The sequence below is a fragment of the Hyaena hyaena genome, unplaced genomic scaffold, assembly GCF_003009895.1.
Source record: "Hyaena hyaena isolate Hyena2069 unplaced genomic scaffold, ASM300989v1 scaffold_54, whole genome shotgun sequence".
NCBI lineage: Eukaryota > Metazoa > Chordata > Mammalia > Carnivora > Hyaenidae > Hyaena > Hyaena hyaena.
In genome coordinates this window covers 1792408-1816226 of record NW_024080685.1, presented here as the reverse complement: position 1 = coordinate 1816226, position 23819 = coordinate 1792408, and positions in this window count along the sequence as shown.

Below are 23819 nucleotides of genomic sequence, written 5' to 3'. Positions count from 1 at the left end.
TAGGGGAAGTGAAGGGAGAAAAAATAGTTACAGAGAGGGAGGGAAGCAGGCCATAAGAGACTCTTAAACACAGAGAACAGAAGGTTGACGGGGGATGGGGGAGAGAGGCAATGGGTGATGGGCTTTGAGGGATAAGCCCTGAGTGTTGTATGTAAGCGATGAACCATGGGAATCTACCCCCAAAACCAAGAGCACACTCTACTCGCTGTATGTTAGCCAAACTTGACAATAAAATTATATTAAAAAATAATAATAAAATAAAATAAAGTAGACTCCATTTTAAAATGAACTTAACACCTAAGAGTTAGATTAATGACATCAACACCAAGAACACTAAAAACAAGTTGAAAATGTTAAGAGCCGTATGAGGCTAAAATAACATGATATAGAAATTCATGTCAGGAGACAGTGCTTTGAAACTGCAATATGCTATCCAGATGTCCGGTTATCAATAGAGGTCAGGATATGATGAGACTGAGGGGGGGTTCTTGATGGCATGTTTCTGCAGGCCTTCCCTTACCCCTTATTTACCTTGCTTAATAAAGTAGGATAGAAATCAATTACCTAATACAGTCCCTTACAAACTCTATATGCTCAGTAAATATTTGTCAAATAAATGAATGCTTAACCAACTTCTTCTCAATGTTATCTGAAGGAATACTTGGTAAAATTTATTTTTGTTAGAAATACAAAAGCACCACTTAAATTATTCTTAACTAATAATAATACTGCTATTTTAGAATCTGTTTTAACTGCATGCATTTTGTGACATTTGTTCCAGAAGAAAGAGCCCATCTTATAGACTACCTCGTGGGTGCGGTATGAAAAGGTGGAAAATGCATTGATTTGGGAACCAGAACTTCTGGATAAGAATCTTTGTTCTGACACCCACTGGCTTTAGGAAAACGACAATTTTGTACCTTAGTTTCCTGATTTGTAGAATAACAGACTAAAAGAGATGATGTTAAGATCCCTTCCAGCTTTACCATTTTTGTGCCTCCACACAGGAGATAATTAATTAAAAAAAAAAAAAACATTTATAAAATGGACTTAAGTTACCAGGTAATGGGCTATTACCATGTTTTAAAATATTACTGTATTTTTTTGATTGCTAACTTGTGTTAAATCTATAAGATTATCAAAACTTTCAAAACACATCCAGATATGCTAATGTAGGTAAAAGGACTGGCTTTGCGCCTTCCCCCCACCTATCACTGCACACACACTTTCGGCTATTTGGGGAGTGACCTGTGATGAATTCTACATAGTGAAGGCTTACTGAAGGGCATAATTTTTTAAGCGAATTGGAGTAATTCTGGATAATCAAAGAAGCTTTAAGTTTTTAAAGACACACCCACTTTTCCGTTCTGCTAAACTTTGTTCAATGAGTGACAAAAGCAGCCTGGCCAACCACTTGCCGAAGCAGTACATTCAAATAATTTTATTAATAATAAATTCAGGGTAGGGGCACTTGGGTGGCTCAGTCAGTTAAGCGTCCAGTTTTGGCTCAGGTCATGATCCCGTGGTTCGTGGGTTCTAGCCCCGCATCAGTCTCTGTGCTGACAGCTCAGAGCCTGGAGCCTGCTTCAGATCCTGTGTCTCCCTCTCTCTTTGCCCCTCCCCAGCTCGTGCTCTGTCTCTCTCTCTCTCTCTCTCTCAAAGATAAATAAACATTAAAAAAATTTTTTTAAATAATATCTGGGTTTTAATGATACAACAAACATGTTACACACTAATCACAAGACTGTAATCAAAATGGTCTTTTAAAAAATGCACATATGACGAAGTTTGAATGAGCCTTCCTAAAGGTAGGAGATCTGAAGTATCCCAAAGTAGTCAAGGTAGAAAGACAATGCAGTATTTATTAAGTGTCTGCATTGTGTGTGACTCTCTGCTGGGTTGGGCCATTAACTACATTTACCCATTTTAAAACTGTCAGAAACTAGCAAGCCTTGTAACCATTTTAAAGATAAATAGTCAGAAAAGCAAGCCACTGAAAATGGCAGAGCTAATTAGATTTGAACTCAAGTCTCTGAAAACACTCTGCCTACCACCATACTACCTCCTGTTAACTATGTTTAGTGTATAATATATTTTAGGAGATAAAAATATAAATTGTAAACATTCCTGTAAAGCATCTTATGCAAATCAAGAACCCTGTTGATAATTCATGAAGTCCCATGCTTGGTGCTTCCTAGATTCATTCTTGTTCCTGGAAAGCAGCGCTGCCACCTACTTTCAATGCCAACTTTTGGCCTCCCTCTGGTTCTCTTTAAATGTCACTTCCTGAGCAGGCAAACATAGATTTCGGATGTATAAAATTCTCCTCTTACTCTTACGTCAGCCCGTGCTTTTCTACATTATCCTTTACTCCACATGTCTTACACTCACACTGAACTGCAACATCCATGGGGACAGAACCATATCTGCCTATTTATTACTGGGTCTCCACCACCCGCATGTGGCTTGGCATACAGCAGAGGTGCTCAGAAACATCTGTTGAGTGAATAACACGTGCATGCAATATTGTGAAATGTGCTATAAGACTCTCAAGAAGTATATAGCCTTTAGGTAACCGATGTTGTATATTTTTGTCTTATAGGATCGCTTACAAAATGAGAGTATATGTTTTTCACTTATATGTGGACTCCGAAAAACAGAACAGGAACATGAACAAACAAAGAGCGGAAACAGACTCATAAATACAGAGAACAAACTGATGGTTGCCAAAGGGGTGAGGGTGAAAGAATGGGAAAATTGGGAAAAGGGGAGTAGGAGATACAAGCTTCCAGTCGCGGAATGCATAAGCCTTGGGGATGAGAGATACAGCATAGGCAATAGTCAGTGGTACTGTAATAGACCTGTATGGTGACGGATAGTAGCTCACTTGTAGTGAGCATAGTGTAATGTGTAGACTTGTCAAGTCACTATGTTATACACCTGAAACTAATGCAATACTGTGTGTCAACTATACCTCAATTAAAAAAAAAAAGACCTTCAAAGGTCTTGTAGTTAACAAATTAGAGTACATTAACTGATTAGAGAATGGAGACCTCAGCGTGGGGTCTAAACTAAAATTGTTTCATTTGTAAATCATTTGTAAGTAGGTTCATGAAGTGCCGCTTCATTTTGATTTGTTTTGTCATTTCCAGAGAACTTCTAACAATGGGGGTGGGGGGAGGGCTGCATCCTGGGCCAAAAAACACATAATAAGGGCTCCTTTCTTCTTTTGTCTATTTTGCTATACTTCTCACTGCCAAAAGATGGCAGTGTGTTAGAGAATGACAGCCTTTTTAAGTCCGAGCTGACCGGCAGGCCAAATAGTTGGCTATTGCCCTAAAGAACTCACCTGGTTTTGCAAATATCTTGTTTCAGAAAGATATCCAGAGTGGAAACCCAGGGCTCCCCAGGGAAAATGTACCTTCTCGTTGGGTCCATGATCAGCCTTTGTTCAGGAGAGGAGAGCTCCTGGATGACTGTTGTTACACAAAGATGAACAAACAAATTTGAGCCACAAATGAAAAAGAGATTATTTAATGCCAGAAATAAAGATATTACTGGCTTCAGATTCCAAATGCCAGTGCTCTGATCAATCCATCTGTTGAATGCACATGGAGATCAGCCTTCGCTGACTGATAAGCCTAAGAGATGTCTCCTAAAATCTTTTTATTTTCTTTAATGGGAAGTTAGGATTGATTTAATCTTTTTTACAAGCTCTATTTTTTCAAATTTAATTTACAGCAAAAATATCACGAGTAAGGTTGAGTTTTGGCACAGATGTAGACTTGATTAGTTGTTCTTGAAGGCTACCTCAGGCTCTAACTCACCCTTTCCTGCCCTCCATTGAGATTTCTATCGCTGTTCTCCAAGGATTATCTTTTTGTTGGAAATGGTCAAATTAACAACTACTAAATAATTAATAAGATGCACTGAACTCGCTCGTTCATAATATTCATTAACTTGTTTATTCATTGTCACTCATGAATGGAGTTACTGCTATGCACCAGTCTCTGTCACATATTGGGGTTACCAACATGAAAGCCCTACTTTTTTTAATGTTTGTTTGTGTATGTATTTATTTATTTTTTAGAGAGAGCACAAGCAGAGGAGGGGCAGAGAGAGAGAGAGAGACCAAGAATCTGAAGCAGACTCCAGGCTCTGAGTTGTCAGCACAGTGCCCAACCTGGTGATTGAGCCCATGAACTGCGAGATCATGACCTGAGCAGAAGTCAGTGTTCAACAGACTGAGCCACCCAGGCTCTCCGAAAGCCCTACTTTCAGGATCAAAGCCAGAGAGACAGAAAATTAATGGTTAACAATACTGCTTCAGCTAAGCTTTGAGGCAGAGCAAAGCAGTTTGGTGTGGCAATGCATATCAAATTTTAAGTACTTTAAGAGGATCATGTTGATCTTTTGTATGCTTATATCATAGCATCACACCTGGTCCATGATTGTTGACACGTGCAGTAGATAGTTCGCCGAACCTTGCTGAGACAAGGCAATGGGACTGATCTCTCTTTGTGCCCATCATATCATCTGTTCACATGTTGGAAAGAGAAACCCCTGCCTACCATGAACTACCTCTGCCCATGACCTGGAACTGAAACAGAAATTGTGCTTTTAATTTTACTCCTTCTTACTGTTGGTCCTGAGGTGTAGAAGAAAGACTCATTAGACAGTAAGTCAATAAATGTAGACTGGAATAAGTTCCTGAAACTCAGATCTGCTCTTACTACAAAAAAAGCCTTGGAGGTGCCATGTGGCCATTGGGCACTTGTCCTTCGCAGGGAATAGGCCTCATTTGTTTGGCTTGACTAATAAACATGACTCAGGCATGCACAGCAGCAAGTGTTCATTTCCTTAAAACCTTGTTATGCTTTTGTTTGATGTGTTGCCCCCAGAGGTTTCCATTTATCTCCAAAGCATCCCCTAAGCGGCATAAATACTTGTCTTCAGTTCTACCTTATAGGTAAGTGAAGCAATATTGTTAGAATTGACTCTATGTGTATATATATATATATATATATATATATTTTTTTTTTTAAACTATTTTACACTAAACAGGCCAAACCATTGTTAGTTGCCTGGATGACTTATCTATAAATGACCTGCGATCCAGTTGCCATAATCATTCTTTCCTTGAGATACTGTTTCTCCCAAGGATCAAAGGAAGATGTCAGCAAGATTCTCTGTTTTCATGGCTTTGAATTCAGGCACATCGGGTACATCAGGAAACAGCACAGTGCAACCAAAGAGGAAAATCACCCAAGGGATGGGGCCTTCGTTGCTGTGACTTCACGCCTGTAAACTGAGGACAAGCCAGTTGATCCGGCACAGCAAGTGAGGCGTGTGTCAGTTGGAGTTCCCGGGGAACAATGGCCTTCACTGTGCAAGCTGCCACGTGGGAACCAGATTTGTTTATGTTTTCCTTTATGTCATTTGGGGGAATAAAATATAGTTGTTCTTTTCTTTATTTGAATGCCACAGCATCAGCAAGGACCGACAGTTTCCCTGTCCCAAAGGCAGGCCAGTTACTCCAGAAACTGTAAAATGCACTGACCTGTTTGCATTTCTGTCGTGATGATGGCTGTTTTACCTCCGAAGGCAGGAAGAGCCAGCTTGCTTGCGGAAGAGGAGGCAGATTTCAGGAAGTTCCCAGACAGTAGTTTGCCATTTCTTTCTGGAAGGGGGAGGAGGAATAAGATAAGGCGGATTGGATGACACCTTCACAAGGGCAGGGTGCCCGCCGGGGTGTGGGAAAGATCGAGGTGAGTTCAAAGACTTTGTCAGCTTGTCTGCACCAGTCAGGGGCATGTACACAATAAAATTTTCCATCGTTTTTTTAAGCTTATTTATTTTTGTAAGAGAGAGTGGGGGAGGGGCCGAGAGAGAGGGAGAGAGAACCTCAAGCAGGCTCCACACTGTCAGCCCAGAGCCCAATCTGGGCTCAATCTCACAAACCTTGAGATCACGACCTGAGTTGAGACCAAGAGTCGAATGAATGTTTAACTGACTGAGCCACCCAGGTGCCCCTAAAATTTTCCACCCTTAACTTAACCATTCTACATAGAATTTTCTTATAACCTCTGTTTTAACACCATAACAGTTTTGAGACCAAAAAAAAAAAAAAGAGGGGTGGATCCTCATTAAATTTAACTTGCATGTGCATTAGATTGCGAAAATGAGCCAGACATGTGAAAAATAGCTGCCTCTTGTAAATTCTGATTTCAAATCTTCTGTTCCATCAATTTAATAAAGGTACTCATCAGATGATAAGACCCAACTTTTGCCCCCTTAATGAAATTGTAAACATTTGATAAATAACAGTAGAATATAAAGTTGATTGAAACACAAATGTATAGGGAATATTTGGTTGAACAATTAATGTTTAAGGGTTTCTAGCTATTATCTTCCAAGCTTGTTACATGTAATAGTAGGTGTAGTTTTAGTGCAAAAAGGACATTCAGACACAATTGGCAATAAAATAATTGATATATCTCCTGGATTTTATGTAACTATGAGTACTGCAAAAACAGATGAAAAGTATAGGATTTTTCAAATTCAAGTCTGATTTATTTAGAATTATAGATATAATGGAGCTTTTGAGGCTACATGGAAAGATATAAATGGTTATACAGTTCTCATTGTCTAATCAAATGGAGCTGATCACCTCAACATGAAATTTTGTTTGCTTTGGCATTAAGTCTCTAATGAAGTGTATTTCCCGCTTACGGTAATGGCCCCCCAACAGCAAACACACATAGACCCCAGCTCCTTCATTCCTTGCACAGGAGGTTACAAAAGAAGCAGGAATCCTTATTTGAGTTGCAGTCAGCCAAGTTAAGAGAAACCAGAAATTTGCTAAATTATGAAAGAAAATATGGACAACAATGGCTGATGTGGTACAAAATATTAAATACGTGGCAGTGGTGGGCAGGACTCAACAAATACCCCATCTACTCTTCTCACATTCTTCAACCTCCTTTGAAGTTAATAATGTGTGGAGCCATCCATGCTCTTAACTAGCTGCATTCCCTTTCCCTTCTGTGGCTGGGAAAAAATAAGGACTCTGGGGAGGAGAAATTGTGTGATGGAAGCAGCCTGATTCCCCCAAACACTGTTTGGAGGAGAGCTATGCAGAATTGCCTCGCCCTCACGGGGCCATGACATGAACAAGAGACAAATTATGCTGTGTTAAGTCATAGAGATTAACGATTTGAAATTAGAATTGATTTTGCCACTTAGTTTTAGAAAATCAGTTGGTTTTAGGAATGAAGACATCACTGATGACCTTTACCAGAGTGGTTTCAGGACAGTGGTGGATCTGGATGCTAGAGTTTTATAGGATTAGGAGATAAATGAAATTAAAACAATAACAATAATAACAATAACAAGGATAACAATAGAGATAAATGAGTGATGAGGAAGTGAAAGAATTACAGACATTTGCCAGTGAAGAAAAGGAGAGATAGATAACGCACACATCCTTTAGGACTCAGCCAGATAGCACCTCTTCCCCAAAGTTTTATCAGACCCCATCACCACTTGCTGGTTTCTATCACACATTCAACATATTTGGTCCTATGCATACCTCTATTTTATCATCAATTACACAATCCATTGTAATCAATTGATTATCTGTCTTTTCCACTAAACCAGAGTCAAACCTTTTTACGGTTTCTGATTTCCTCTAGAACTTTCTGAAATCTAAAACCACCTTTGCCGAGGAGTTCACATGTGCATATGTCCACCAATTTGTGCATAAAACTTTGACAAGCTAAATGGAACCCTAGAAGCTCACTTGAGTTAAAAAATGCCCAGGTTAAGAAACGCACTTTAGACTTTTTATAATAGAGATTGTGTATTATTTGTTTTGTAGCCCTTGTACCTGACACAATGCCTATTACATAATAGGTACACAAAAAATGCTTTATGAATTCATGGATGGAGGGAAGGATGGATAAATTAATTGCTAGATAGAAATATGTACGAAGGGCATTGAAGGTATGGAGGCATGCACATCAAACACTGCCTTGCAGAAACAAGAATCCCTCAGCACTGAGGAGTTGAAGGGAGAGGTTGTTAAGGTGAGAAAGTGAGGAGAAGCATTTCTCACAGAAAGAACATCAAGTGAAGAGACCCACCAGCTTGTCTGGAGAACAGGCAGTTTAATCTGAATAGAGTGCAAGAAACATTGCAAAACTATCAAAAGACAAGGTAAGTAGCTGGCGGTCAATCTCCCACACTTTCAAGTGGCCCTCAATAGAAGCTATTTTTGAAGCAATCACAACTTCCTTTAAAACTCTTTTCTAGAAAAATCTCAATGTTTATTCCCTGGTTATATGTTGTTCCCTCAAATCACACCAAAATCCTTTTTGTTTTATTTAGTTGAACATTTCAAGAAAGTTTAGTTTTTAAAGTTCAATCTTAAAAAAATTGAATTAAAAAAATAGACCCCAAAAGTAAAGTTTTAACTGTAGTTCAGCATGTTATTTTCTGTGTCTTCTTTCTCACACATCACTGTAGTCGCAACCACTACCAGCAGTACCAAAATACATCCAAATAAATAGTCAAATAAGGATGGAAATTTGATGTAAGAAATCCAAAGTGCTAGATCAGACTTAACAGGTTAAAATTTTAAAAAAGTCCAATGCTTTCCATTTATTTCATTCTCTGGAGGGTATAATCACCTGACTAGTAATATTCATTACTCATATACAGAAATACCATGACCAAATTATTGACCCATGTTAAGGATTTTTAAAAATCTGTGAATAATGTTTGGCTAAAAAAGCAGTGTGGCTTAAAGGGTTTAAAATATAGTTGTTTAGGGGCACCTGGGTGGCTCAGTTGGTTAAGCATCTGACTTTGGCTCAGGTTGTGATCTCACAGTTCCTGAGTTATGGCCCCACATAGGGTTCTGTGCTGACAGTTCAGAGCCTGGAGCCTGCTTCACATTCTATGTCTCCCTCTCTCTCTCGGCCCCTCCCCCACTCACTCTCTGTCCCTCTTACTCTCTCTCAAAAATAAATAAATGTTAAAAAAATTTTTTTAAATATATAGTTCTTCGGAATTCTTACCAAGACCTCTGCCTTTCCATCTGTTCTTTGTTGTTACCTGAAGAGGCAGTTATCTCACCCATTTTCTAGCTGAACAGTTGCAGAGACCTCTCTCTTAGGTCCTACTCAAGATAATACAGCTGGTATTATTACTAGTATTATCATTAGTTAAAAGGCAAAAATGACATCATCCGAACTTGGATGGTAAACTCAATTTCAATTCCAGTACTCTTTCCAAAGAAGAAATTTGCCTTTTGTTTTGGTAATCCCACTGATTCAGTATTCAAGATAACTCAAATGGCTGACATTGATTACGGCTGAGTCATTCCATAGTTCATCCTAAGACTAAAACAAATTGATTCATATTTGATAGGCATAGAGAATGCACAGCAACAGTGTACTCTCAGTCCTAGGATGGTCTGAAACAAAGGTCTTATGTGTCATAACTATCATCTCTGACATTTCACTAGAAACTCTCTTGTAAAACTCTCAGGCTGAGTGCGGGTAGTGAGTGGAAATTTTAACTGAACTTTTGGTTTACTTTCTCAGTTCAGTTGTTCAAAACACAGTTCAGGGAAGGGCAAAGATGTAGGTAGAATCTCTGAGGCCCAGTTCATTTACTTTAACCTTGCACAGTTGTATCAACAATGGAAACAGAAAGGATTATATCCTCGTAAAATAAAGTGAATGGTTCAGGGGAAATCAAAGCTAATGCATCATCAAAATTGGGAAATCAACACAAAGTTCATGGCCCTTTTATGGTTGGATCATCTCAGTAGCATCATCCTCTCAAAGAACAGGACATTTCCCTCATTAACCAGAAGGTCATTATCAACACTCTATTAGTCACCAGTACGTAGTGTTGTTTATCTGAACCAAATATTTAAATGATTAGTGGTGAGGGTCAAATGATTGTCTATGAGTTGAGGATAGAGTGGGACTTTAAATTTTCCTGAATTGATGTAGTTTTAGAAGTTTCTCTTCTTAGAGTTGCCTTAGCATCAGAAAATGCTATTAAACACAAAAGTCTTGTTTACGTGAGTCAAGCAGGGCTTGAAATTTGGCTTTGTCATTTATTAAGTGATCCTGGGCAAGTTATTCAACCTCTTTGAAGCCTCAGCCTAACAGTGGTTCTCTGCCTCATGAACGTGTTGTTAGAACCAAGTGCAAGAAACCATTTAAAGTCTTTTTTATAGGGGCACATGGTTGGCTCCGTTGGTTAAGGGGCCAACTCTTGGTTTTGGCTCAGATGATGATCTCATGGTTCTTGAGTTCGAGTCCTGCAGCAGGCTCTGCACGGACAGCACGGGAGCCTGCTGGTGATTGTCTCCTTCTCTCTCTGCCCCTCCTGCACTGCCTCTTTCTCAAAATAAATAAATAAACTTAAAAAAATAAAGCCTTTAATATAACACTGGCATAGAGTAAGTACTCAGTAGATGTAAGATGATATCATTATTATTATTAATTTATTTTTATCATCCCATTGAAACAAGTTGGAGCCAGAAGGAGCAAGGGAGAATTTAACATTTTGAGTATTAAGTATTGTTTCTCTCTTTTCCCAAACTAATGGGGAAATATTAGTATTAATATTCCCCCATTAATATTAATGGGGAAATGTTATAAAAGGGGAATATTTGAAGGGCAGTAGGAAGGATATGGCAACATTGCCGCACCTTCTGTGTAAAGGTTACATGGTAAAGCTTTGTTTGGTTCATTAATTCCTAGACTTGTAAGTCCACCTTAACTTTAATTGCTAAAAGTATTCCAAAAGCCAAGTGTCATTTTATGTAGATAAAATCCTTCCTGTGATCATTACCACATTCTTGTCTTCCTCTGTGCTATGTCCTGACCAGCCAAGTTAAGCAAGCAACCAAGACAAAGACCTGTAGTTAATAACTCCATCCACACTTCATGCCATGGGATTTCACAATAAATTTCCGTGAAACTGCTCAGGTAGGATAGCATGTTGTGATATTTGGTCCAGTCCACCTTGGAATATATTAAGTGGGTACTACTGCCCATGCACATTGACTGAATCCATCAAAAAGGCTAAATCTTAGGATTTAAAGTTTTATTATTAATTATTAACCAGATTAATTCTCTGGCAATGTCACACAGCTCTTGAACATATCCAAATTACAGACTTGATGGGATTGTCTGTTGATTATTTTGGAAAGCTGATTATTTTAGGAAGAGTGTTGAAGTTGGAATTGTGTTAGCCATCTGGATTAGAGGCCTGCTTCAGATTGTCCAAAGAGCTTATCACTTTATTGTAAGTAATAATGAGCTTAAACTGGGGCTGTACACACAGGACACCAGAGATATTGACAGGAAATGTGCAACATTATTTCATTTTCATGTGTTTCTAAGTCAATTACATTAATATAGGTAGATTCCAGAGAATGACTTCTTTATGAAGGCATCTTTTCACATTCTATACACTACATCACATTTCATGCCTGGGAAATTTGATTTTCAATTGGCATCAATGTCTATCATTACAAATGGCATGATCTTCTAGAGGTAATGCTGTGGAATGTTGAGGTTAAGGCTAAGATGGGTTTGTCTCGCCAGAAAATTATAGTCATGTATGGGAGAGGCTAGAGGTGATTCTGGATATTATTTTTCATGAGTAACAGGGATTCTCTTTGCAAATTTATAATAATAGGATTAAAAAACGTATTGCCATAAGCAATAGGTCTTTCTGGCTCTCTGAAGAAAAGACTTTGCTGTTCTCTGACAGGACCATAAGAAGAATCTCTTAGAGTGTATTTTCTTACCTAGCACACTACTCACTTTGAGAGACTCCCAAAGGGACGTTTGCTGCGATTTGCAAAGTTCAAACTGTCATGTCCATGGTCATGAGCTTTTTCCCCTTTCAGTTGCTTGGATACCAAGAAAAATGAATTTCTTGTTTTTAAAGTATGTATATTAAAAGATTGGAGAGCAATAGAATAAATGATAAAATGAGAGCCCAACATAAGCAGTGGGCTTTGCCATGTACAGATTTCAAGCTTGTGGTTCACCCACACCACAGATGGTCTCCATGAGATAGGATTAGCAACTCGGTGGATATGGTCCCATTCCACAAAGATACATACGGAGGCTGTCCCTTCATCAGTATAATGATATAACCACTGGTGCCATTTATTTGCTTTGGTGCCTTAAAATACTTCCTTATGCATATAAACCTCTAAAAATCTTGCTTTGTGAATTTGCATTCAACCACCCCGATTCTAAACCTAATGAATTTGCTCTTTATGCTTAATTATGATTAAGTAGAATTATTTGAACAAGATGCTGTTTGGTTTTCTCTGCTTATTCTTATCAAAATTTATAATTACAGTAGTAACTGAAATATGTTTTTGTTTTCTGTAATGCTTATTTATTTTTGAGACAGGGAAAGAGAGAGAGGGAGTGGGGGCAGCATAGAGAGAGAAGGAGACAGAGACTCCCATGCAGGCTCCACACCGTCAGCAGATCCAGATCCAGATCTCACAAACTGTGAGATCATGACCTTAGCCCAAATCAAGAGTTGGACACTCAACCGACTGAGTCTGCCAGGTGCCCCTGAAATGTTTTTAATTCAAACATATTTAGTCGTAATTCCGTAGTACCAACTCATACACTTCTTTTTGTTTCTTTTTTTAAATTTCATTCAAACTTTTGTCCACCCATTTCAATGCGTACATATAACTTGGTAAATAATCTTTTTTTCATTTAAAAATAAATCAGAAGTTGCATAGGGGCACATGTACCTCAATGTTCATAGCAACACTCTCAACAATAGCCAAAACATGGAAAGAGCCTAAGTGTCCATCAACGGACGAATGGATCAAGAAGATGTGGTTTATCTATACTATTGAATACTACATGTCAATGAGAAATAATGAAATCTGGTCATGTGTAGCAACATGGATGGATCTTGAGGGTGTTATGCTGAGTGAAATAAGTCAGGCAGAGAAGGACAGATACCATATGTTTGCACGTAAAAGTGGATTAGGAGGAACTTAACAAAGGACCATGGGGGGGGGGGAGAAGAAGGGGAAAAATAGTGGGGGAGAGGGAGGGAGGCAAACCATGAGAGACTCTTGAATGCTAAGAACAAACTGAGGGCATATGGGGTGGGGGGAGTGGGACAGGCATGGAGGAGGGCATTTGTGGGGATGAGCACTGGGTGTTATATGGAAACCAACTTAAGAATAAACTATTTAAAATTTTAAAAAATTCAATTACATCTGAAAAAAATAAATAAATCGGAAGTATTTTATAAAATTGAAGCTACACCTTTGTATTTATAGTTTATAATATTTTCATAATATTACTATGTAAAAACCACCATAATTTAATATCTTACAATAGTCGTCAGCCTAATACAAATATATTATGAGAAAAAAAAAAGACCTGTGGTTTATGCTTCCTGGGTGCTTCATTGTGTTAAGACAAAATACTGGTGATGTGAAAATTCCATTTGTTCTACATTACTTGGGGTGACTTAGCCATCGGGGGATGAGGATGTGGTACTGCCATGTCCATATCTAATTCTACCCAAACCTCTTCCATTTGTTTTCAGGGGAGTAGATGTTATAAGGAAATTCAGTAACAAGCACACTGCCTCATGTAGTCTGTCTTTAGACTCTGCACAAACTTCCAAACTTCCATAAGAATCAATAGTTTGGGCAAGACTATAGTCAGGACATGCTCACAACATCGAGTCCCATAAAACCTCAACAACTCATTCATTAGGCAAGCAATCCAATAGATTTAAGTAGACGCAATGTGCCAGAGTAATGACTGTTCAAAATTTGGTAGAAATACAAGTATTTTAAGAATTAGGGTAGTTCATATAAATGGTGGGGTGTGTGTGCTAAAATTAGTATGAAGCAACATCAAAGGCCCTAGCAGAAGATCAGGGATCAGAACCAGTTACCATTAAAACAGCAAAGTTAGAGAGGAAAAAAAACCAAGCATTGTTTTGTCACCGATCCTGACTATGTATTTAGGAGCGTAGCAAGGCCTTTGAGCTCAGATATTTTAGGTTTTACCAGCAGCAGTAATAAGAGTGCTTACGTTAGGACAGGGCCATCAGTCCAGAGAAGTTAATGAACTCTTATCATTTGCCCTTGGAATCAGACTTCTAAAAGACTGTGAGATATTGATAGATGACCCCCACACATTGGTCAGGATAACAACTGGGTCTATGACCAAGTTAGAACCCCAGAGAGGTTCTTATCTTTGTGTGATGGTTAATCTTATGTGTCAACTTGATTGGGCAAAAGAGTGCCCTGATAACTGGTAAAACATTACTTTTGAGTGTATCCATGAGCGTGTCTCCAGCAGAGCTTAGCATTGAATCAGTAGACTGAGTAAAGATCACCCTCAGCACTGTGGGTGTGCATCATCCAATCCGTTCAGGACCTAAATGAAACATGTTAATGAAGGAAGGGCAAATTTGCTTTTTGCTTGAGCTGAGACATCCATCTTCTGCCCCGGGACTTAGTGCTCCTGGTTCTCCAGATTTCAGATTCAGACAGGAACTTCGACTATTAGATTGCTGAATTCTCAGGCCTTCACACTCAGACTGAATTACATCATTGGCTTTCCTGTTTTTTCTGACTTGCATATGGCAGATTGTGGGACTTCTCCAACTCCACAACTGTATAAACCAATTCCTATAATAAATCTCCTCTATCATCTATCTATCTATCATCTATTTATCATCTAATATCCTATTAATTTTATTTCTATGGATCAACCTTGACAATATAGTTTGATGTCACAGATAAAAGAATTTTTATCAAAAAGAAACTGATGGAATGTGGGAACGAGATATATTCCCAACATAAGCTAGACCACATGCCAAATTTGAAGCATCCAGGTATAAAATACCTGGGACCAAAATCCAGTTATGGTAACGGTCTGCTATAGTAGAATAAGTAAATGGGAAAACTAAATGATTCTATAGTAGTATTGTATAGCTCATGGTTTCTCTTAGAACTTATAAGAAATCAGAGGGCTCTGAGGACAAATGACAAGGAATGACCAAGGACTGTATTTTATTTTAGCAATGAGAAATGATTGTGATGAATCACAATATGAAGAAAAGTTTTCCCAACAGAATACCAAACAACTACTTTGAAAATGGTGTGTCCCTGAGGTCATAGACTCAGAGGATAGGCTAGTAGCTAGAAGACTTTATGAGACAGGTGCACGCTCTAACAAATATTTCACCTATAATACATACTACTTCAATCAAATACGGTGTGTGGAGAGCAACTAAGAAGAATGAGCTTTTTCAATAAATGGGCAAAGGACCAAGCAGAGAATCTTCGTTGATCTAAACAAGGACTAGGGCATAAGTATTTAAGGGAACAAGGTGTGTACCTCATGAGATCTTCAAGGAAAAGCCTATGAGTAGTTGGGAAACTCTATTGATCTCTTGTACTCCTGCAAATACAAAAGTTACACAGGGACTTTTACTTGTTTGATGGAATTTCTAGGCTCAAATAAGGTATTTCAGGCAACTGAGGCGTAGGAATCACCTGGTTTAAAAAGTAGCTCAATTCCCCCTGGGCGTATGGGATCAAAGTAAGATAAAAATTCCAGGAACTCTGGGGCGTTACTAAAATCTATGTGCCAAAGCCCATGCCAGATAGCAGACAGATTGGGTTGTCCGCTATGTTTGCATTCCCAGGGTAGCCACTGAGTATAGACATCCCAGGCACAGTTACAATTTTATCCATACTTCAAAATGCTCCAAACTGCCTAAGAACCAATAATGGTTGAGGCAAGAACTGAGTCACCAAAAGCTACTGAGGCTCAAGACATCACCAGGAATGAGAAAATACACTGCTAATACATGGCTCCATATGCTCTCAGCCTGCCTTTATTTTATCTATAGCTGTGGGGGACAATTCCCACACAGACAGGTAGGTTTCCACCACAGGTTCCTACTTTACTTGCTTTCTCTGGCATCACGAATCCTTGCTGAGCCCACAGAACACACTGGAAATATCAGGATTTAGTGCCCCAGAGCAACTATCTACTGATGAGGCACCAGAGTCCGTGGACAAATACTCCAGCCTCTCTGACCCTCAGTGGAACAATTCTGGAATGCATTCCACATAGTACCTCACTGGCCTCCTGGAAGATTGACCCCCAGTTGCCCACAGTGGAAACATGGCCATTAATGTAGCATCTATTGGCTTTCTTCCCTTTCCTGTTTCACCTTGCTCATTCCCTCACTTGTGCTTTCTGCAATCACCTTCTAATTGATCTATTTACTCATGAGTCTATGTCTGCTTTGGGAGATGCTCAAACTAAGATAAGACAAATGGGGCCAAGACATAAGATCTATGAAAACTATTGAATTTACAGTAAAGGAATAAACACATCATCTTTCTTGCTTCTTTTTTCTCTTTTGTTCTTCCCATAACCCCCACTCCACCCCATCCCCTCCAGGCTAACAAAAAACTGACACATCCTCAGCCTTTCATCTTGCCCAAGAATACCCAGGGTCTGGCCTCACTCTTGTAACTGCCCACGACCAGGGGAATACACAGTTGGCCTATTTAGTATTTGATGAGTGGCAGCACTGATATGACCAGGGGAAAACATTAAGAAAATACTAATGACTAAGGCATGGTGCAAATGATGCAGAGTGGGTTACCTGCCTAAATAGTTCTCTTCAGAGCCTTTATGGGGCTTAGACGTGGCCATGGTCACTAGGGAACAGCACAGGAATATTGAGGGAGCACCTAAATGGTGTGATTCAGGAATTCTACCCAAAGGAATCTGACCCTGGACTGGGGGAAGAATCTGTTTGGGTAATACACTAAAATTGGAGATTAGATGTTAGAGCATGCAAACCAACATCTGGAGTTAGGGGTAATTGTTAGAACACAGTCTCACCAGATATCTTCTGGCTCATTTTGCTTGTTCTGTGACATTTTACACAACAAGTTCCCAGGAACCTCTAGCCAGTTCTTTAATTTGGAAGCTGACACCTGGTGTTTCCAAGGCATTGAGCACTGACTGTGTGTGAGCGCACTTAGCACCTTCAAGAGCATATGGCTGCACACCTTGCCTTGGGATGGTGGTGATACTTCCAGTTGGAGATGATTGACTCCTTCTTCATTCAAACTGAGCAAAGAAGTAAGTACAGTGATTCTAGAAGGAAATCAAGGGGGATGACTTCCTCACTAAGAGAAACAATACCCCACTTAAATGGCTTATCTCTATAGCTTGATGCCATTCACCAGGGAGTGGCTGACTGAGTAGCTTGATCCATTTGCTGAAAAGGCTGTATAAGTAGGTAGTTGAGGATTGTGTTTTAGATCTGCTGCACCTGAATTTCCAGCGTGAAGAGCTAACTACCTGGTCATTCTTCAGACCAAGTATTATGAAGAATCCCACTGTCTTAGCAAAAATAGAGAAAAGAAAATTGTATATGTATATACACACACACACACACATATATATGTGCCTACTTTTGAATGTCATTCACAAAATTTTTATGTCTGTTGTACAGCTCATAGCATTTTGTACACCAGTGTCATTTGATTCTACATATGTTCTAATTTCTATTAGAATTTCTTCTTTGATTTATGAGTTATTTAGAAGTATGTTTTTAATTCCCAAATATATATAACTGTACTAGTTACTTTGTGATTATTTGAATTACAATTTCATCAGACTCTGTGGTTTGTATAATGTTGATTCCTTGGTATTTATTGTAACTGGTTTTATGACTAGTAATGTGATCAACTTTTAAACATTAGCAATGTTTTTTTAAGGACAAAAATTTCTGGGCTTAGAGTTCATTATATTGACAGCAGATTGAACTCTTTAATTATGTTTAAATATTTTGTATCCTTACAGACATTTTTAGATTCATAACCTATCAATTACTCAGAAAGATATATAAAAATTTCTTCATATGATCACAGATCTATCAATTTCTACTTTTAATAGTTTTAAATATTTGCTTTATATTTTGAGATTGTGCTATTAGAAATATTTGTGTTTAGAATTGTTATATCTTCCTGGTGAACTTTACTTCTATAACCATGTAATTCCTTTTCTCTAATTCCTTTTCCTTATCAATTCAATCTGCTTTAACCACAGATAATAGATGTCACAGACATTAAAACAGAGCTGTTTTAGTCTCAGTTTTGAGCAAGCAAAAGATGCCACATTCTTTTAAAAATGAGATGTGAAACCACTTTGCAGTATCTGTAAAGGAGATGGATGCAACTGATCTAAACTTCTCTCATAACTTGAGGACAGAAGGTTGGGAGCTAGATAATGAGAAAGAATTTTTAAGAGAGTACTAATGTGCTCAGTCTACTTCCCATCTCATGGAGGAGGGAAAGATCTTTCCACTCGTAAACCTTAAATTAAAGAGCTCTAACATGACAAGAGAATTTGATAAGTATTTCCAGGAATGTGTGTGACCCAACGGATTGATGTCACATTTACAGATTCAAAGTGAAGGGAGAGATGGTTATACAAAGGATGTTGAAACAACACATATGTAGGTGTACATTGAGGGCTTGATGTGGGCTAGGTGAAAGACTGGGATGGGATTACTTAGATATTGTCTAAGAGGACCACTTAGTAAAGCAGGGTAATAGTAATGAAAAGAATCAGCAGGTGTAGCAACTGGATGCTTAGAAGTTAAGAATAAGTCATAAACAACAAGATAGAAAAAGATGCCTTTGCACAGCTCAAGGGAATTGAAGTTGATTGATACCCAGTAATGCGGAACTTCTCCTCAAGGCTCCTCATGAGAGAAGCATGCCAGCTTTAAACATCTTTTGGGCCCAGAGAGCACCCATGCTAGACTTCCACAACTATACCAACCCAAGGTCAAAACACCTGGAAGAAGAGAAACATCGCTATATAGCAAAGAGAGCAGCAGCTGATCACACCTCTCTCTACACTGCATATGGCAATGAGCCTAAATTGAGAGAGGGGAAATGTTTTAATCTTAGATGTGGCTGGATTACAAGTGAGACTGGAAATGTAACTTAGTGAACTAAGACTTTTTTTTTTTTTTTTTGGAGATGCAGATGAGAAAGTGAGAACAAGCATTGACTCTATTCTAGTTCCAAACAAAGGTTAAAAGAACAGCTAGTCAGTCTATAGGCATCTGGGTGGTTCAGTCAGTTAAGTGTCTGGCTTGATTTTGGCTCAGGCCATGATCCCAGGGTCATGAGATCTAGCCCTGCTTCGGGCTACGTACTGAGCATGGAACTTACTTGGGATTCTATCTCTCCCTCTGCCCCTCTCCCCCACTTGCACGCTCTCTCTCTTCCTCAAATAAAAATAAATTAAAAAATAAATTAAAAGCTGCAAGCTCAACTTGTAAATGTGATGTTGAGGGACAGATTACAGAACAGGTCAAGCAGTTCAGATCAAATTTTAAAAAATATTTACTGAGTGCAAACTACGTGCTAGGCACTATTCTGGTTTCTGATAGCACAAAAATAAATAAAGACATCTATGCCATCTAGAAACTTACAACTGAAAGACAAATGTAAGTGCACACATAGGTAAGTACAAGTTAATTGGCATGTATATTTAAAGAAATATGTATTGGTTAACTTATCAAGGTCACTTAACCCAGAGAAAGCTACCTGGTAGAGAGGGCAGATGAGATGAGTCTTGAGACATGAAAATGAATTAATCAAATAAAATTAAAGGAAGGGTAGCACTTCAGGAATAGGGAGCCGCATGCATAGGTGCATGGAGCTACAACAGCACAGCATTTCCAAGGAAACACAGGTCATTTGGTTTCATCAGTACATGTAGCAGAATTCAGCACATAACATAAAGTGGGACTTGATAAGTAGAAGTGCCTAAAAGAAAAAAAGTAAATGCGTCCTTTCCCATTGTCCATGGAAGGTACTCTTGTGCATGAAATGATGAACATAAAGAGAGCTATTCTCCCAGAATTGGCAGGGGGAGGAGATGGGCCTCAGTTAGCATCCCTAAAGGAGTCTTCCTTCGAATGCCTTGATGCATTGCAATGAATTCTCTCACACTTTTCCCAGATTATCACATCAGCCAGTGAAAAAGACCCCCATGGAATGTACAATGGTGTGGACAAGAAGTGAAAGCAAGCAGAGGCGAAGCTCAGGAGAGTCAAGGATACACAGTGATAAGACTGCATGATGAGAAGCATTCGGATACCTTAGTCACACTGGCAGGGACAGATAGATAGAGGACTTCTCAGGGGCAAAGCTACCAGTAGAGGCCCAGAATGAGAGTAAGTGTAGACGCCAGACCCACCATGAGCAGCTAAAGAGGAGAAGCGGAAGAGGTAGGAAAGGTGGCCGCCAGACTGGGTCATTGTCTTTTGGGGCAGTTGCTAAAATAGCATAATAGCATTAGGCTGCTAAAAATTATTTAGTGGCCACTTTCTGCAGTCCTTGTTTATTCCTACTTATGACATGTAGAAAGGTCAAGGACCTGTAGCTGAAAGATTAGACAAAGGCTGTGGCACCTCAGTTCTGACAGTTCTCATCTGATTAGGGGATATCACAACCTCCTCCTCACGCATCAGACCCCAGGGTCCAGATGAGCTGAATACACTAAGAGTTTTTGCTCCTCACCATCTGACACATCTCTTGGGACTGGGGCTGAGATCCCTGTTGGTCCCCATACTGTCTGTGCTGTCCTGAAGAGGCACTGAGGAGACCAGGTGAACAGATCTTAAAATAAATATATGTACAGTAAACCTTTGGTTTGTGAGCATACTTCATTCTGGATACATGCTTGTAATCCAAAACACTCATATATCAAAGTGAATTTCAAGAACCATTGGCTCAGTTGTGATCACGTGACATTTGGCATCACATATTGCGAGGCCTTCGTGTTTATCAAGTTAAAATTTATTAGAAATGGTTGCTCATCTTGAGGAACTCCTGCAGAACAAGGTACTCGTAATCAAAGATTTTACTATGTTTGCAAGCTTACTTATTTACTTACATTGTTCATTCATGTATATTTAATAAGCAATGATTGAATGGAGGGAGAAGATACTGATGATGTAATCCCAAAATTACCAACATAGGCTTAGGAGTCAAACAACACTTGGTATAAATCCCAAATCTGCTGCTTCCTAAGCTGTGGGACTTTGAATAGGTTGTGTCTCAGAGTCTTCATTTCCTCATCCCTCAGCTGGAGCTATAAATAAATGTTCACCACTAAATGTTTTATGGTTTAAATAAGATGCTGCATGTACAATGCCTAGTAATGGGCTCTCAACAGGCACCACAGTTATTAAGAATAATGATAAAAAGAGGAGGAGGGAAAAGACAGGATGAGAACATGTTCATGCATTACCACAAAACAGCTGGGGGACAGATATAAAGAGTGGAGTGAGAGAGAGACTACAGGGTTGGAAAGAAAGAGGAAAAAGGCTAAGGGTCAGCTGACTGTGGATTAGACCATTAGCAATCTTTCAAATGCACCACCAGTACCTCATATGGAGGAAATTTTTTAAAGTTAATTTATTTATTTTGAAAGAGAGAGAGAGAGAGAGAATGTGCACAGGAGGGGTAGAGAGGGAGAGAGAGGATCCCAAGCAGGCTCCACAGTATCAGTGCAGAGCCTGACTTGGGGCTCAAACTCACAAACCATGAAAGGCACCTGGGTGGCTCAATCAGTTAAGGCAGCTGACTTTGGCTCAGGTCACAGTCTCATGATTTGTGAGTTCAGTCCCACATCGGGCTCTGTGCTGAGAGCTCAGAGCCTGGAGCCTGCTTTGGATTCACATCCTACCTCTTTCTCTCTGCCCCAATCCTGCTTGCACCCCACTCCCCTCTTTCAAAAATAAGCAAATCTTAAAAAAAAAAAAAAAGGCTTAAAAAAAACCTCACAAACCATGAGATCACAACCTGATCTGAAATCAAAAGCCAGCCACTTAACCAAATGAACCACCCAGACGCCCCTGGAGAAAAAATTTTAAATTTCTTTTTAATTTTAAATTTCTTTTTAAATTTCTTGCCATTTTTTTTTTTTTGTCCATTTCATTGGATGATAAGTGGGCCTGTGTAATCTCTAGCGAGCATGTGTGGTTTGATTCTGAGTCCTCTGTAGCTGTGTGAGGACCTTCTTCTTTAGCCCGAGGAAGTCTTTGGCACAGACAGACCTTTAAGACTGGCTTGGGTGGGACAGCCAGTCTGCCCTCCACCTAGTGCAGATGCCTTCATATCCTTTTATTCGTCAGATGCAGGCTAATGAAGGGTCATTTTTTCTTTTTGCTTTTCTGCTCCTTTAGAATAATCACAGGAGAAATATTCTCTCTACCTTTTTCTAGAAGAGAAAGTAAGATTCATGTAAAGTCTTTGTACTATTGAGACCTTTAACTTTTTATATCAATGATTTTGTCTGTGTAAAACACATAATGCAAGCTAATAATGCTTTTAGGGTGTGCAGTTATTACGTGGAGGGTGGTAATGAGTCACTCCTCTGCATACAAAAAAAAAACACGTTAGATTTATGGGTGATGAATAGGCTCTAACCCACAATCCATTTTGCTGCAAGATGAATGTGATGATGCCCTTGTCAAGTTTTGACCAATCGTAATCTTCAGGTAATGCTGGGCAAGGTTTCGGTTTTGTCAGAACAACTGACAAAAGAAAATCCCATAGAAATTTCTCAGTTCTTCCATCATTTAAAAAACTACTGTCAGAAAGCATATCATAACATGTATTACTTTAATAAAAATGTGAGACTGGGCCCAAGATGGTTCACCAGCTAGAGCAAATTTTCATGCTACTTGGCCTCTCAAGAAAGCTACTGATTATGTGGCATATGGAATCCAGTGCAATTCCACAGAGACCCCAAAGCTGAAGAAGAGAATGGTTGGACCAAAGCCCAGTGACTGAGGGGAAACATTCTTCTGGTAGTGAGCCAAGAATGGAATCTGGTCTATGTATTCTTTTGCTGTCCAGCAGTTTTGGAATTAGACACTAGCTACACATCACTGTGGACACTTGGAACGTGGCTAATCAGAACTGACATGTCCAGTAAGTATGAAATACCCACCAGGCTTCAGAGATCCAGTATGAAAAGAAGGTAAAATACCTCATTAATACTTTTTTATTGATTACATATTAGATGGTAACTTAGATCTATTGAATTGAATAAATTTCATTATTCAAAATCATTTCACCTGTTTGTTTTTACTTGTTATAGTGTGGCTACTAGCATATTTAAAATTACATATGTAGCTTTCATTGTGTGTTGACTAACCAGCACCACTCTAAAAGCTTGCCTCAAAGAGATCAATGATTATTCTCCTGAAATCACCTAATTTCATGTTTGTTCCCTTCCATGATGTGTTTATCAACAGTTATGACTTTCCAATTAATTTCAGTCAGCTTCTCATGAAGGCCTGGTAAACAGTGCAGCTAAAAAGAGTCTAATGCATTGGCTTGCCTAAACACACACATGGGATGTTGCATGCTGTATTTCCTCTAAACCACAACTGATGAACAATCCACAAACACTTCATGTGGATTTTGTGGGTCATCAACTAAAAGCTCCTTATGTGGGTGTAAGAGTCACGCTGCAAACAAAATCCCACAGAAAATTTCCAGTTGCCTTTTAAGATGCCATCAACTGCAGATTTGTGGGAAATATCACAGTGTACCATTTGAATTCTATGAGGCATGCCCACTGACATACAGAAGTGCTAAACTCAGAGAACAGAATATACAATGGTTTAGTTAACTGTATGCTGAAGAA